Source organism: Anas acuta, chromosome 13, assembly GCF_963932015.1.
Source record: "Anas acuta chromosome 13, bAnaAcu1.1, whole genome shotgun sequence".
In the NCBI taxonomy this organism is placed as follows: domain Eukaryota; kingdom Metazoa; phylum Chordata; class Aves; order Anseriformes; family Anatidae; genus Anas; species Anas acuta.
In genome coordinates, this window is record NC_088991.1 from 6,465,987 (window position 1) to 6,479,730 (window position 13,744).

General features: G+C 44.5%; 2 protein-coding genes and 1 long non-coding RNA gene across 23 annotated transcripts in view; 1 reads left to right on the forward strand and 2 right to left on the reverse strand.

Moving 5' to 3' along the window:
- The window catches only part of LOC137863477 (uncharacterized), a 143,215-nt gene that overhangs the window by 120,100 nt on the left and 9,371 nt on the right, over positions 1–13,744 (reverse strand). The window lies entirely within an intron of this gene.
- LOC137863490 (CD48 antigen-like) overlaps positions 1–13,744 on the forward strand; it is a 69,527-nt gene that overhangs the window by 10,659 nt on the left and 45,124 nt on the right. The window lies entirely within an intron of this gene.
- Positions 845–9,228, reverse strand: LOC137863492 (uncharacterized). Its single transcript, XR_011100921.1, has 2 exons — positions 7,564–9,228; positions 845–2,603 (listed from the first exon to the last, which is right to left on the reverse strand). It is a non-coding gene; the product is annotated as an uncharacterized lncRNA (long non-coding RNA).

The window sequence follows — 13,744 nt, forward strand, 5'->3', positions numbered from 1 at the left end:
CGCTGGGTCTCCTCAAGCACAGGATAGCTCAGTGCTATCTGGGCCCCAGCTCTGGGGCCAGATCCTGCCTTGGCCAGCTCTGGACCAGGTTTCTCGAGGGGGTGCGGGCCAGGGCAGACTGCTTTACAGAGCAAACTAAAGCTGAGCAGTGCCCTGGGTTGCAACAAATCCCGTCCCAAGGGAAAGCGCATCCCCGGGGCAAGGAAAGCCCCTGTCCCAGCCAGGCCGGAGCACAGCTTGCCAAGATGCCTCCTCCAGGCCAGGGCAGGAGCTCGTGGGGCCAGGACCCAGGCGCTGACAAGGGCTCAGCCTCGTGGCACTTGAGAGAAGAGCAGAAAAGCTTTTCTGCTTGCAGAGCTCGCTTAGCCCCCGCCTGGGACGCACCAAGCCGTGGTGCTCGGAGGTGCCCGCAGCACCCTCCCGGTGAGGTTACGTGGTCCAAGAGAGGACAGGGGCAGCACGCGTCCCCTTCCAGGGGGGCCGGGGGGGCTCTGCAGGCCAACAAGGGCACCAGCGGTGGGAAAAGCACCGTCAGAGGCGGCAGAACTAAACCAGGTAAGGAACCAAGATCTTTCTGGCTGGATTAGGACACAGGGGGAATGGCTTCAGACTAAAAGAGGTTAGGGTTAGATGAGGCACAAGGAAGAAATTCTTTGCTCTGAGCGCAGTGAGGCCCTGGCCAGCCAGACACATTTTTGTCATCATCTCGTCTTCCTCTCCTGATGCTCTGGCTCCCCCTCCTGCCCGCATCCCGTCCCTGCTGTGGGTTTTGGGAACTGCACGGGGCTTATTTCTGTTGCGAAACCATTTGTTGTCGACGGAAGGAAGACACAGACGCTCAATATGAGTGATCAGTGAACTTCGATTTATTGGATAGCTCAGTCGTCTTTTATCTAATTCAATATAATTAGCTCATACATATTGCAAAAGCTAAGCTCATGATTGGTTAGTGCATTTCTCTATTCTATCAGCTAGTTTCCCACCAAAATAACACAGTTAGTACTTTCCCAGCATACCAACAGATATCACGTTCTTGTACCTGAAACCTCCCTGAAACCTCCCTAAAACCTCCCAGAACTTACATTCCTTCCCAGGCTGCATTTACGTATTTTCTCAGGCTCATTTGAGCTGTGTTCGATACTTTGTTAACTCGCGGCCTCCTAGCTGCTCAACATCCACATGACCTACTTCACTTACCCATTCCTCCACAATTCCCCCGTTTTTATTTTGGGCTACAAACACCTTCTTTGTGAGTTGTTCTAGTTTCCTAGATAAGCAGCTAAAGACTACCTGCGCAGCAATTATAATCAATACAATTATAAGCAAAAAGCGAAGTCCCCCTTTGATTAAGTTAAAAACCCATCCCCCTACATTTCCAAAGACAGATTTAAGCCAATCATCAAACCAATTATTCTGTATCGTAATTTTTTGTGTATGATCCATTAACCATTTTAATTGATTGTGAATTGATTGCCCATGATCAGAGAGATTAAAGCAACACATTCCTTCTACATCTTCACACCCATGTCCTTGAGCTAGTAGCAAGAAATCAATTGCAGCTCTATTTTGTAACACAGCATGTCTTATGCTCCCCATATCTTGCGACATTTCAGAAAGAACTCGTGTTATTACATTTGATTGTTTAACAGCCCAACAAGCAAGCCTATTAATGTTAGTCAAAGCGTGTGCAGTTCCCACACCAGGCACTAAAGAAGCAAAGAATCTTTTTGCTGGACCCCACAATTCTACATTATCATTGCAGTCAGAACCCAAAGTTTTTAATTCTCGTTTAATTCTTCTGCTCCCTGTCGAGTTCTGCCACGAGTGCAAATCTGGAACGAAAAGTGTGAGTCGTCCTAGGTAACACGGTCCCCCAAAAGCATTAGCTGGTATTCCTTGCCATGCACGGTCCCCACAGATTAAAAACATGCCAGGTGGCAAAGCTTTGGCCTGACTTTGAAACCAGATCGAATTGGTGTCACCTATTTCATACGCCCCAAATGGTACACTAATGTTCCCGGTGTTGTTCCATCCACAGTAATGTCCATTGGCCTCAAATCCAGGGGTCCTCGATGTTATGTTGGTCCAGTGCGCTTTATTTTGTTTCCCTTCATGGAGTACAAAGCATGTTTGAGTGTCCAGTTACTACTGCTATTCCCCACTACCACAGACCCCAGGAGATCCAGTTCTTGAGGGTCCCATGGCAATGAGTTATTAAGAGCTTGCAAGGCAGCAACTACTCCATCCGAGACATTAGCAGAAAAGGATCTAGTGAGTAAAGTAACACTGGCAGAATATGGTGCTAACATTTCACTCAGTTCCTTTGGATCCCCTATTGGGACCCCAAATAAGCACGTTCTAAAAGGATCAGATGCAGAAGCAAGAGACAGACAAAATGAACTCTGTCTGGTTTCATTAGCCCAGGTGACCCACATATTCTGCTGAGGGTCAATCTTCCCTAAGATAGCATTACCATGTCCAGCCATTATTATAACTGATAGCATAATCAAAGTCCCTTGTTCTGTTACTTCAGCCATGATCGTTGTCATCCTCTTCTTTCTTGATGGCTGGCTTTACACACCGACTAGGCACCCAGGTTGGACCTGTAGGGGAAGAGACACATACATAACCTCGTCCCACATAAATCACATCAGCAGGCCCTAACCATTGCCCTGTTTTCATATCTCTGTACAATACTCTCATAGCACATTTATTATCATTTTCAGATTTGGTATAATGTCGTGCTGCAGGTGGTTCGTCATGTTCCCCAAAAACACACAAATGATTTAGAACAAATAGAGTCTTGTCTACCCTTTCTCTAACATCAATAATGTCTTTAAACTTTTCTAAATATTGTTTAACTGTTCCATTAGCCCTTTCCACAATAGCCTGACCAGTTGGTGAATGTGGAATACCAGTAATATGTTTAATGTCCCATAGTTCCATGAATCGCTTGAATGGCCCACTAACATAGGCTGGACCATTATCAGTCTTTATAGTCTGTGGTACTCCCAGTACTGCAAAACAACTGGCAAGATGACGTCGTACATCCCGAACTTTTTCCCCAGGCTGCGGTGTAGCCCAGATCATGTGACTATAAGTGTCTATTGTTACATGCAGATATTTCAATCGTCCAAATGCTGGAACATGAGTGACATCCATTTGCCACACTTCATTGGCTTTAAGCCCTCTTGGGTTTGTCCCGACTCCGAGACCCACCCCTGAGTTATAATTGCTACATATTGGACAAGCTTTTACTATCGCTTGTGCATCAGCTCTAGATAGTTTGTAAGCCCGCGCAAGTCCCTTAGCATTCTGGTGAAAAATAGCATGAGCCTCCCTAGCTCTACAGAAGGGAGATAATGGCGCTTCAGTGGCTGGAGCGGCAACTAATTTATCCGCCCGAGCATTGCCTTCTCCCAGTCCCTCCATCCATTGATGACTTCGTATATGTATCACCGCATAGGATTTGCTTCTCTGCGCTATAGCAAGCTGTAAGCTAGTTAATAGTTCTGCAAGGCGTTCATTTTTTACATCTCTTAAAGCAGAGTCCTCTATACGATTAGCTATACCTACTACATACAGAGAATCAGATACTACATTTAAAGGGGCATCTTTCCATTTTATAAATGTCCACACAACCGCATAGAGCTCTAATGTCTGTAATGAATCGTTGTCCTGGCCCTTTAAAATTTGGTGTTGCCAGCCTTGTTCGTCTTTCCATGTTATTGCAGCAGACTTGGAGCGCTTCCCAGCGTCCGTGAAAACAGTTACTGCATCTGCTAACGGAGAATCCGACCGCTTGGGCTGGGTTATCCATGCTTGGTTTTCCATCCATGACAATATAGTTGATTGTAATGTCTTTGCCACTATTGTGGCACCATCCTGTAATAATGCAGCTTGTAGTTTTTCAGAATTCTGTATGTACCATTCCAAGTCACCTGGCTTTATTGGTAGCCAGATTGTACTTGGTGGAACTCCGTCTATTTGTAGTATCCGATTTCTTCCTTTCTTTATTAATTCTGACAGCGTGTCAATTTTTTCTTGAATTGTTCTTCGGGGTTGCAATGGGGGAGCTGTCCACTCCAATACCACAGTTTCCATTTCCTTTACCCCCGTTTTTATTTTTTGCTGTGTGATAGCACCCATCAAGTATTGTGGACCACACAAAACAGTAAAATCCAGTGGCCTGTCAGGTATGCGTCGATGTGTGACACGCGTTGTGATCAATGATGCAATTTGTTGTAATATTTCCGACTGTTGTTCTGATAATGTCACCTTTGCGGCAGGATCAGTTCCTTTTAATAAAGGTCGAAGGGAATTCAACAGTTCATTTGGAATTCCGACCACTGGCCTAATCCACTGTAAATCTCCCAGCAGTTTTTGAGCATCATTGAGAGTTGTGATGTTCGATTGGATAGTAAGTTTCTGAGGCTGAATAGTAGAATCTGTGATTTTCCACCCTAAGTATTTCCAAGGGCTTGTCTCCTGAATTTTTTCTGGTGCAATTACCAGTCCCATTTGTTTAAGAGCAGCTGCCAGGGCATTTTTCTGCTGTAAGGAAAATATCTCCTCCTGGGCTAGCAAAATATCGTCCATGTAATGGTAAATAATTGTTTTTGGCCATGCGCGGCGAATTGATTGAAGTGCTGCATCAACATAGAGCTGACATAAGGTAGGTGAATTACGCATGCCCTGAGGCAACACAGTCCATTCAAATCTCTGATACGGTCCTTCACGATTTATAGCAGGAAGTGTAAAAGCAAACCTCTGTTTATCATTGTCATGTAATGCAATTGTAAAAAAGCAGTCCTTGAGATCCACAATTAGTAATTTCCACCCTTCTGGTATCATAGCAGGATTAGGTAATCCAGGTTGCAGTGCTCCCATAGCACACATCTGATTATTAACTGCTCGTAAGTCATGTAGCAAACGGTATTTCCCTGATTTTTTGGGAATCACAAAAATCGGAGTATTCCAAGGGCTTGTTGACAGTCTCAAATGCCCTTGTTGATACTGTTCCTGTACTAATTTATGAGCATGTAAAAGACTTTCCCATTTTAGTGGCCACTGCTCAACCCATACAGGTTCATCAGTTTTCCATTTAAGTGGGATCGGGAAAGTCCAAGCAATGGCCACACCTAAAAATTTTGATGATCTGTCGTGAGAATTGCTCCCATTTGGGCAAGGATATCTCGCCCTACCAGCGCTTGTACTCCTTCAGGTAGTGATAAGATGGAGACACTGCATTGTACCACCTTATCACCTATTGTCCATTGTAGCACTGGTGACCGACGAGCAAGAGTCATACCTCCTACTCCCGAAACTGTGGCATTAGACTCAAATGTAGGCCAATGTGAGGGCCAATCCTTTGTGCTGATTATAGATACATCAGCACCAGTGTCCAACAATGCCTCAATCTGTATTTTCTCATCCTTTAAACACACAGTGACTTTTTGTCGTGGTCTGTGTCGCATACCAAGTGTCAACAAAGCCACTTTTCCCGTGGAGCCAAATGCTCCCAGTCCTCGATGCTTTGCAGATTCCGATGCTAATGATTCAGCAAGATGAGGCAATGGGATCAACTGTGCTATTTTTGTGCCTTTCGGCACATGAATTGGAGGAAACATTGCAGAAACCATAATTTGTATTTCCCCAAAGTAATCCTTGTCAATAAGTCCAGTTAATATTTGTAATCCATTCATGGTGGCAGACGATCTCCCTATTAACAAAGCTCCCACAGGTTCCTTATTAACAATAACTGGTCCAATAAGTCCTGTTTTTATCCTGGTGGGTCTCGAATCCAATAAAGTCACATCGACTGCGGTTGCCAAATCCAGGCCGAGGCTCCCTCTGGTGGCTGGTCGGAGAAAAAGGGATTCGTCGCAGCTGGTGCTGGTGCTGTTGCCGTCGCTGCCGTTGTCGTAAAAGCCACTTTTTGTGTCGTCGCGGGGCGGCTCCTCCCGCTGCTCCGGCCGTTTCCCGACGCATTTCGGCGGCATGCTGAAGTGCTGTGAGTATTTGTTTGACAATTTTGGCACCACACAGATTCTATTTTGCAGTTCCGTCTAATGTGTCCCGCAACACCACATCGAAAACAACGATATTGCGGTGTCGATACTCGTCCACCGGGGGTTTGCAAAGGAGCAAGGGCTGCAAATACTTTTGACTGTTCTTTCACATTATCACCTAATTGTTTTACTGCCTCTACTAACATAGTCTGTGGGCCTACAGGTACCTGAGACATTCTTTCCAATCCTTCCTCTATTGTCCAAGTACTCGGTAACGTAGCTAATATACTACGAGTTGAAGGGTTACAATTTTGGAGTGCACATTGCTTTAGTATAGTGCCTTTAAGATAATCAGGAACTCCCGCTGCTTGTATCGCATTTGCTACCCGATCGATAAACAACCCGAATGGTTCCTCCCTGCCCTGTTTAATTCCCATGTAGGACGGCATTCCCCCTGGCTCTCTAATTTGTTCTAATGCTCTTCTGGCTAGATTCATTGATACCTTAGCTTTGTCTGGTCCCAAGAGTGCCTGCGCCTCTGTTCTAAAATATGGTCCCATGCCCAGTAATTCGTCTGATGTAACACCATACAAGGGATCCCCAGGCGCGCGTATTATCGCTACCTCTTCTTGACAGATACCATGCCAATATGCATTAAACAAAAGTTGTTGATGCTGTGTCAAGATTAGTTTCATTATGCTACGAATATCTCCTGGGAGCAAAATATTTGTCCCCCAAATATAGTCTAACATTTGACGAGTAGGTTCTCCCTTTAATCCAGACTCATTTACTGTAGATCGTAATTGTGTTAATAGTTTCCAATCTAAATTAGTCAACTGAGCCTGTACATTTCCCTGTGCATCTGGAGGTGAATACACCACCGGATAGGCTGTTGTTATTTGTGCTGCTACTTCAAGATTCCCTTCCTTCATTGCTTCATGTGCTATTTTTTTCCATGTCTCCTCCCTGTCCTGTATATTGATTTTAAATGGACTTGTTGAGAATGAATTTGTACCTGACTCCTCACCCACCCTTTCTTTATTCTCTGATTGTACGGGCGGAGGTACAGGCGGAGCTGTCGGTGGCTGTGACTGTGAAGGTTCTTCTTCCCCTGATATGGGTACCGAAGTCCCTTGTGGAATTATAACTGTTCTATATGATGGTGGAGAGGGGTAAGCTTGTTCCTCAGCTCTTTGCTGGGTAGAGGAAGAAGCAGAAGCCCCCCGCTTCTGACTGGATGATCCTAATCGTTCTGTTGCAGCAGCAGCTATTTTTTGTTCAGCTTGATGTGTTGCTAATGCATTAGTTACCGCCCTCCATGGCTTCATCAATTTTTTTGCTATTTTATCATCACTAATTACTTCATCAAATAATTTGTCCCCAAACTTCCTCCACTCTGCTTGTTCAAACACAGTATCAGGATTTAAAAAACAACCCTTAACTACCCCATAAGCTAATAACTTTGGCAATTCCTTTTTACAACATATATCCTGTGTGCCCCGCTTTTCTAAAAAGCATTTGAGCAAATTATACGCCGCTTGTCTCTCCATACCTTTATATACGTCGGTACCGTTGCAGCCTTTGCAAAGACCTCGGCGACGCTTTCCGGCGGGACCCTCTATAGGCTCATCCCGGGTGCGAGGACTCCCTTTCCGAGCTGCGGGTGCGGGTGTGGTTCCATTCACCTTTCAGGCCTCGGGTGCGGGGATTCAGCAACTTGTAATCCTTTTCACCTCCTGAGCTGCGTTGCAGGACCGGTCCTTGTATTCCGTCCAACCGTGGCTCGCAGGTACAATTCCAGCGCAGGTTCAACTCCAGCGAAGTCCCTGTTCCTGTATTGCAGGTCCCTGTTCGGGCGCCATTTGTTGCGAAACCATTTGTTGTCGACGGAAGGAAGACACAGACGCTCAATATGAGTGATCAGTGAACTTCGATTTATTGGATAGCTCAGTCGTCTTTTATCTAATTCAATATAATTAGCTCATACATATTGCAAAAGCTAAGCTCATGATTGGTTAGTGCATTTCTCTATTCTATCAGCTAGTTTCCCACCAAAATAACACAGTTAGTACTTTCCCAGCATACCAACAGATATCACGTTCTTGTACCTGAAACCTCCCTGAAACCTCCCTAAAACCTCCCAGAACTTACATTCCTTCTCAGGCTGCATTTACCTATTTTCTCAGGCTCATTTGAGCTGTGTTCGATACTTTGTTAACTCGCAGCCTCCTAGCTGCTCAACATCCACATGACCTACTTCACTTACCCATTCCTCCACAATTCCCCCGTTTTTCTTTTGGGCTACAAACACCTTCTTTGTGAGTTGTTCTAGTTTCCTAGATAAGCAGCTAAAGACTACCTGCGCAGCAATTATAATCAATACAATTATAAGCAAAAAGCGAAGTCCCTCTTTGATTAAGTTAAAAACCCATCCCCCTACATTTCCAAAGACAGATTTAAGCCAATCATCAAACCAATTATTCTGTATCGTAATTTTTTGTGTATGATCCATTAACCATTTTAATTGATTGTGAATTGATTGCCCATGATCAGAGAGATTAAAGCAACACATTCCTTCTACATCTTCACACCCATGTCCTTGAGCTAGTAGCAAGAAATCAATTGCAGCTCTATTTTGTAACACAGCATGTCTTATGCTCCCCATATCTTGCGACATTTCAGAAAGAACTCGTGTTATTACATTTGATTGTTTAACAGCCCAACAAGCAAGCCTATTAATGTTAGTCAAAGCGTGTGCAGTTCCCACACCAGGCACTAAAGAAGCAAAGAATCTTTTTGCTGGACCCCACAATTCTACATTATCATTGCAGTCAGAACCCAAAGTTTTTAATTCTCGTTTAATTCTTCTGCTCCCTGTCGAGTTCTGCCACGAGTGCAAATCTGGAACGAAAAGTGTGAGTCGTCCTAGGTAACACGGTCCCCCAAAAGCATTAGCTGGTATTCCTTGCCATGCACGGTCCCCACAGATTAAAAACATGCCAGGTGGCAAAGCTTTGGCCTGACTTTGAAACCAGATCGAATTGGTGTCACCTATTTCATACGCCCCAAATGGTACACTAATGTTCCCGGTGTTGTTCCATCCACAGTAATGTCCATTGGCCTCAAATCCAGGGGTCCTCGATGTTATGTTGGTCCAGTGCGCTTTATTTTGTTTCCCTTCATGGAGTACAAAGCATGTTTGAGTGTCCAGTTACTACTGCTATTCCCCACTACCACAGACCCCAGGAGATCCAGTTCTTGAGGGTCCCATGGCAATGAGTTATTAAGAGCTTGCAAGGCAGCAACTACTCCATCCGAGACATTAGCAGAAAAGGATCTAGTGAGTAAAGTAACACTGGCAGAATATGGTGCTAACATTTCACTCAGTTCCTTTGGATCCCCTATTGGGACCCCAAATAAGCACGTTCTAAAAGGATCAGATGCAGAAGCAAGAGACAGACAAAATGAACTCTGTCTGGTTTCATTAGCCCAGGTGACCCACATATTCTGCTGAGGGTCAATCTTCCCTAAGATAGCATTACCATGTCCAGCCATTATTATAACTGATAGCATAATCAAAGTCCCTTGTTCTGTTACTTCAGCCATGATCGTTGTCATCCTCTTCTTTCTTGATGGCTGGCTTTACACACCGACTAGGCACCCAGGTTGGACCTGTAGGGGAAGAGACACATACATAACCTCGTCCCACATAAATCACATCAGCAGGCCCTAACCATTGCCCTGTTTTCATATCTCTGTACAATACTCTCATAGCACATTTATTATCATTTTCAGATTTGGTATAATGTCGTGCTGCAGGTGGTTCGTCATGTTCCCCAAAAACACACAAATGATTTAGAACAAATAGAGTCTTGTCTACCCTTTCTCTAACATCAATAATGTCTTTAAACTTTTCTAAATATTGTTTAACTGTTCCATTAGCCCTTTCCACAATAGCCTGACCAGTTGGTGAATGTGGAATACCAGTAATATGTTTAATGTCCCATAGTTCCATGAATCGCTTGAATGGCCCACTAACATAGGCTGGACCATTATCAGTCTTTATAGTCTGTGGTACTCCCAGTACTGCAAAACAACTGGCAAGATGACGTCGTACATCCCGAACTTTTTCCCCAGGCTGCGGTGTAGCCCAGATCATGTGACTATAAGTGTCTATTGTTACATGCAGATATTTCAATCGTCCAAATGCTGGAACATGAGTGACATCCATTTGCCACACTTCATTGGCTTTAAGCCCTCTTGGGTTTGTCCCGACTCCGAGACCCACCCCTGAGTTATAATTGCTACATATTGGACAAGCTTTTACTATCGCTTGTGCATCAGCTCTAGATAGTTTGTAAGCCCGCGCAAGTCCCTTAGCATTCTGGTGAAAAATAGCATGAGCCTCCCTAGCTCTACAGAAGGGAGATAATGGCGCTTCAGTGGCTGGAGCGGCAACTAATTTATCCGCCCGAGCATTGCCTTCTCCCAGTCCCTCCATCCATTGATGACTTCGTATATGTATCACCGCATAGGATTTGCTTCTCTGCGCTATAGCAAGCTGTAAGCTAGTTAATAGTTCTGCAAGGCGTTCATTTTTTACATCTCTTAAAGCAGAGTCCTCTATACGATTAGCTATACCTACTACATACAGAGAATCAGATACTACATTTAAAGGGGCATCTTTCCATTTTATAAATGTCCACACAACCGCATAGAGCTCTAATGTCTGTAATGAATCGTTGTCCTGGCCCTTTAAAATTTGGTGTTGCCAGCCTTGTTCGTCTTTCCATGTTATTGCAGCAGACTTGGAGCGCTTCCCAGCGTCCGTGAAAACAGTTACTGCATCTGCTAACGGAGAATCCGACCGCTTGGGCTGGGTTATCCATGCTTGGTTTTCCATCCATGACAATATAGTTGATTGTAATGTCTTTGCCACTATTGTGGCACCATCCTGTAATAATGCAGCTTGTAGTTTTTCAGAATTCTGTATGTACCATTCCAAGTCACCTGGCTTTATTGGTAGCCAGATTGTACTTGGTGGAACTCCGCCTATTTGTAGTATCCGATTTCTTCCTTTCTTTATTAATTCTGACAGCGTGTCAATTTTTTCTTGAATTGTTCTTCGGGGTTGCAATGGGGGAGCTGTCCACTCCAATACCACAGTTTCCATTTCCTTTACCCCCGTTTTTATTTTTTGCTGTGTGATAGCACCCATCAAGTATTGTGGACCACACAAAACAGTAAAATCCAGTGGCCTGTCAGGTATGCGTCGATGTGTGACACGCGTTGTGATCAATGATGCAATTTGTTGTAATATTTCCGACTGTTGTTCTGATAATGTCACCTTTGCGGCAGGATCAGTTCCTTTTAATAAAGGTCGAAGGGAATTCAACAGTTCATTTGGAATTCCGACCACTGGCCTAATCCACTGTAAATCTCCCAGCAGTTTTTGAGCATCATTGAGAGTTGTGATGTTCGATTGGATAGTAAGTTTCTGAGGCTGAATAGTAGAATCTGTGATTTTCCACCCTAAGTATTTCCAAGGGCTTGTCTCCTGAATTTTTTCTGGTGCAATTACCAGTCCCATTTGTTTAAGAGCAGCTGCCAGGGCATTTTTCTGCTGTAAGGAAAATATCTCCTCCTGGGCTAGCAAAATATCGTCCATGTAATGGTAAATAATTGTTTTTGGCCATGCGCGGCGAATTGATTGAAGTGCTGCATCAACATAGAGCTGACATAAGGTAGGTGAATTACGCATGCCCTGAGGCAACACAGTCCATTCAAATCTCTGATACGGTCCTTCACGATTTATAGCAGGAAGTGTAAAAGCAAACCTCTGTTTATCATTGTCATGTAATGCAATTGTAAAAAAGCAGTCCTTGAGATCCACAATTAGTAATTTCCACCCTTCTGGTATCATAGCAGGATTAGGTAATCCAGGTTGCAGTGCTCCCATAGCACACATCTGATTATTAACTGCTCGTAAGTCATGTAGCAAACGGTATTTCCCTGATTTTTTGGGAATCACAAAAATCGGAGTATTCCAAGGGCTTGTTGACAGTCTCAAATGCCCTTGTTGATACTGTTCCTGTACTAATTTATGAGCATGTAAAAGACTTTCCCGTTTTAGTGGCCACTGCTCAACCCATACAGGTTCATCAGTTTTCCATTTAAGTGGGATCGGGAAAGTCCAAGCAATGGCCACACCTAAAAATTTTGATGATCTGTCGTGAGAATTGCTCCCATTTGGGCAAGGATATCTCGCCCTACCAGCGCTTGTACTCCTTCAGGTAGTGATAAGATGGAGACACTGCATTGTACCACCTTATCACCTATTGTCCATTGTAGCACTGGTGACCGACGAGCAAGAGTCATACCTCCTACTCCCGAAACTGTGGCATTAGACTCAAATGTAGGCCAATGTGAGGGCCAATCCTTTGTGCTGATTATAGATACATCAGCACCAGTGTCCAACAATGCCTCAATCTGTATTTTCTCATCCTTTAAACACACAGTGACTTTTTGTCGTGGTCTGTGTCGCATACCAAGTGTCAACAAAGCCACTTTTCCCGTGGAGCCAAATGCTCCCAGTCCTCGATGCTTTGCAGATTCCGATGCTAATGATTCAGCAAGATGAGGCAATGGGATCAACTGTGCTATTTTTGTGCCTTTCGGCACATGAATTGGAGGAAACATTGCAGAAACCATAATTTGTATTTCCCCAAAGTAATCCTTGTCAATAAGTCCAGTTAATATTTGTAATCCATTCATGGTGGCAGACGATCTCCCTATTAACAAAGCTCCCACAGGTTCCTTATTAACAATAACTGGTCCAATAAGTCCTGTTTTTATCCTGGTGGGTCTCGAATCCAATAAAGTCACATCGACTGCGGTTGCCAAATCCAGGCCGAGGCTCCCTCTGGTGGCTGGTCGGAGAAAAAGGGATTCGTCGCAGCTGGTGCTGGTGCTGTTGCCGTCGCTGCCGTTGTCGTAAAAGCCACTTTTTGTGTCGTCGCGGGGCGGCTCCTCCCGCTGCTCCGGCCGTTTCCCGACGCATTTCGGCGGCATGCTGAAGTGCTGTGAGTATTTGTTTGACAATTTTGGCACCACACAGATTCTATTTTGCAGTTCCGTCTAATGTGTCCCGCAACACCACATCGAAAACAACGATATTGCGGTGTCGATACTCGTCCACCGGGGGTTTGCAAAGGAGCAAGGGCTGCAAATACTTTTGACTGTTCTTTCACATTATCACCTAATTGTTTTACTGCCTCTACTAACATAGTCTGTGGGCCTACAGGTACCTGAGACATTCTTTCCAATCCTTCCTCTATTGTCCAAGTACTCGGTAACGTAGCTAATATACTACGAGTTGAAGGGTTACAATTTTGGAGTGCACATTGCTTTAGTATAGTGCCTTTAAGATAATCAGGAACTCCCGCTGCTTGTATCGCATTTGCTACCCGATCGATAAACAACCCGAATGGTTCCTCCCTGCCCTGTTTAATTCCCATGTAGGACGGCATTCCCCCTGGCTCTCTAATTTGTTCTAATGCTCTTCTGGCTAGATTCATTGATACCTTAGCTTTGTCTGGTCCCAAGAGTGCCTGCGCCTCTGTTCTAAAATATGGTCCCATGCCCAGTAATTCGTCTGATGTAACACCATACAAGGGATCCCCAGGCGCGCGTATTATCGCTACCTCTTCTTGACAGATACCATGCCAATATGC